At 41.3% G+C, this 3,392-nt stretch overlaps 1 pseudogene; it reads right to left on the bottom strand.

Moving 5' to 3' along the window:
- Positions 1–1,734: 1,734 nt before the first annotated feature.
- On the bottom strand, positions 1,735–1,852 carry LOC122150801 (annotated as a pseudogene).
- Between the last annotated feature and the right edge of the window lie 1,540 nt (positions 1,853–3,392).

Here is a 3,392-nt window from a genome sequence, read left to right as displayed (position 1 = left end):
CATGTGAGAGCTGGACAATGAATAAGGAAGACTGAAGAAGAGTTGATGCTTTTGAGCTGTGGTGTTAGTGAAGAATGCAGAAAGTACCATGGACTGCTAAAATAACTAACAGTTCTGTCCTGGAGGAAGAGCAGCCAGAATGCTCTTTGGAGGCGAGAATGGCCAGACTTCATCTCATATACTTTGGTCATGTTGACAGAAGGGATCATTCCCTGGAGGAGGATGTCATGCTTGGTAAGGTGGAGGGTTGACGAAGGAGGGGAAGGCCCTCAACGAGATGGATTGACATGGTGGCAGTGGCGATGGGCTCAAGTATGGCAAGAATCATGGAGGTGGCTCATGACTGGGAGGTGTTTTGTTCTGCTGTTGCATAGGGTCGCTATGAGTTGGAGACAACTCAGTGGGACCTAACAACAACAACAACATTGCTCACTTAGGAGGTCTGGTGCCATAGTGCCTAAGGCATTTATTTGACTGCTAACCAGAAGGCTGGCAGTTCAAACCCACCGGCCACTCCTGAGAAGGAAGGTATTGCACACTTAATAGAATCCAATATAGTGTAAATATAACTTTTCTATGCATTGGGAAATAAAAAATTCACATGACTTGCTTTATTGCAATGTTTCTTTATCGCTGTGCAGTGGAACTGAATATGGAAAATCTTCTAGGTATACCTGTGTACTGGAACTGAGCATGGCCATTGTTTTTGTACATGGGAAAGGAAAAAGAAACCTGGTAATATTTACAGGTTCAGATTTTGCTATAGATTCCAAGAAGATTTTCTATGCCTTGATTTTTGCCTAGTAAATGGGGTTACTAATGTCTAAGGCATTTTACTGCTAACCAGAAGGCTGGCAGTTCAAATCCATAAGCCACTCCTTGGAAGGAAGACTGGATAATCTACTTCCATAGAGATAATGCCTTGGAAACCCAAGGAGGGGTCCCTATGAGTTGGGACTGACTGCAGTGATTTTTTTGTTGTTGTTGTTGTTGTTGAATGTTAACATTATCATTAATACTGAGGCATAACCCCCACAGAGATTGTTGTAATGCTTCTTATCTACATGAAACATATCTAGGCTTTTGAAGGTGATAATAATTTAAATCTGATTTTCTTAGTTGTTGTCGTTATGTGCTGTCGAGTCAGACCTGAGTTATAGCGACTCCTCCTTGAGTTTCCAAGGCAGTATCACTACGGAAGTAGATTGCTCAACCTTCCTTCCGAGGGGTGGCTGGTGGGTTTGAACTGCCAGCCTTCTGGTTAGCAGTCAAGTGCCTTAGGCACTACGCTAACCAGAGAGTAATTATGTGGGAATATCTGATTGATTGAAAAGTGGATCATAAACATCTAAGTGTTCAAAGACAGGAAGATATATGTTTTAAAATTTAATATTAGGAGGCCACAGAGTTAACAAAATCTGGGTGGGGTGAACTAGGAGGTTGTAATTCATGTAGGCATTTAAAACATTGTTGGTAAACTGTCTTGAAAGAGTCACAAAGACCATCTGGCAGTCGGAACGAGAGAGTGAGAATTCTCATGGGCTGTTGTTATTGTTGTTATTTGCCGTCAAGTCGGCCCCGACTCATAGCGACCCCTCCTTGGGTTTCTGAGGCAGTATCACTACGGAAGTAGGATTGCCCAACCTTCCTTCCGAGGAGTGGCTGGTGGGTTTGAACCGCCAGCCTTCTGGTTAGCAGTCAAGTGCCTTAGGCACTATGCTACCAGAGCTCCTAAGCCTACAGCACCCGGTATTCCCAGGCGGTCTCCCATCCAAGTACTAACCAGGCCCGACCCTGCTTAGCTTCTGAGATCAGATGAGATTGGGCGCATTCAGGGTGGTATGGCCTAGAATCTGATTATCTTGAGGAAATCTAGAAGTGAAACTAATGGTTAATTCTGAGGACGTCGAGGGATTAATGGAGTTCCTGGGTGGTGAAAATGGTTAAGTGCTTGACTGCTAACAGAAAGCTTGGCAGTTTGGGTCTACTCAGAAGTGCTTCAGAAGAAAGGCCTGGCAATCTCCTGGCTGTCTACTTGCAATAAAATAAATAGTGAAAACCCCATAGTATGGATTACATCTCAATATAAAGAAACAGTTCTACTGGGACACACAGGTCACCATGGTCAGAATCTACTGGAGGTAGCTTTTTTTTTAAATCAGTAATCTCTACTACAAACAGTTTGGTTTATTTTCTCATTTCTTTCTCCCATTTGGTTGTGAGAACATTCTCATAAACTTACATATTTCACAGCCCACATGCTAAGTTCTGAAGCAATGTCATTTAATTTACAACTGAATATAGACCTGTCATTGAATACTACCCATTTATACAGAATCGTGTTTTCTTCTGCAAAACCTTCAAAGAGAACAAAATAAATGGCATAAACAGCACACAGGGTTTTCTAGGTGTTGTAAAAGTCTCATACTTTTTACAGTGACTCTGCATTTGGTGAGTGATGGGGCTCTGCTCCCCCACATGGCGAGGCTGGTGATGGCTGGCCCACGTGAACCAGAGTGCTCTTGTGTACTAAAAGACTATGAGATTTGTAGATTAAATGAAATGTTAATGAGCAGTAGGAATTAGGCATTTTGTGAGAAGTTCTAGAGGTCAGAAGGAGTATAGAAATTGGGCAATATATAGATGAAACATTTCCCTTAAACATGTGCTCTGCCTGTGCTTAGCTTGGTTGCAAAGTGTTCAAACTATATAAAAGAATGTACTGTAAAAAGTAAAAGTCCTAATCTCTTCTCCCTCCTGAATTTTACTCCTCTCCTCAGAGTTAACCACTGTTTGGTGTTTTCTTTATCCATAAACATCTCACATCTGAATGCTTGTATGTATTCATACGTGTAGGATTTTTAAAAAATGAAATGGAATGATATAGTACATATTGCCTTGTCATTTAGCAATACGTCTTAGAAAGTGAGAACAGATCAACTGCATTCTTTTAAACTGTAGTACAGCTCATCAGGACTGTGTATCCTTTCACCATACTTATTCAATCTTTATGCTGAGCAAATCATCTGAGAAGCTGGACTATATGAAGAAGAATGCAACATCAGGATTGGAGGAAGACTCATTAACAACCTGCAATATGCAGATGACACAACCTTGCCTGCTGAAGGGGAACTTGAAAGTGACTTGAAACACTTACTGCTGAAGATCAAAGACTACAGCCTGCAGTATGGGTTATATCTCAACATAAAGAAAACAAAAATCCTCACAATTGGACCAATAAGCAGCATCACAGTAAATGGAGAAAAGATTGAAATTGTCAAGGATTTCATATTACTTGGTTTCACAATCAACACCCATGGAAGCAGCAGTCAAGAAATCAGACAACATATTGCACTGGGAAAATCTGCTGCATAAGACCTCTTTAAAGTGTT

This window comes from Orycteropus afer, unplaced genomic scaffold, assembly GCF_000298275.1.
Source record: "Orycteropus afer afer isolate SDZICR_OR568_19922 unplaced genomic scaffold, OryAfe1.0 scaffold00242, whole genome shotgun sequence".
NCBI classification, from domain to species: domain Eukaryota; kingdom Metazoa; phylum Chordata; class Mammalia; order Tubulidentata; family Orycteropodidae; genus Orycteropus; species Orycteropus afer.
This window is presented reverse-complemented; position numbering and strand designations above follow the sequence as displayed.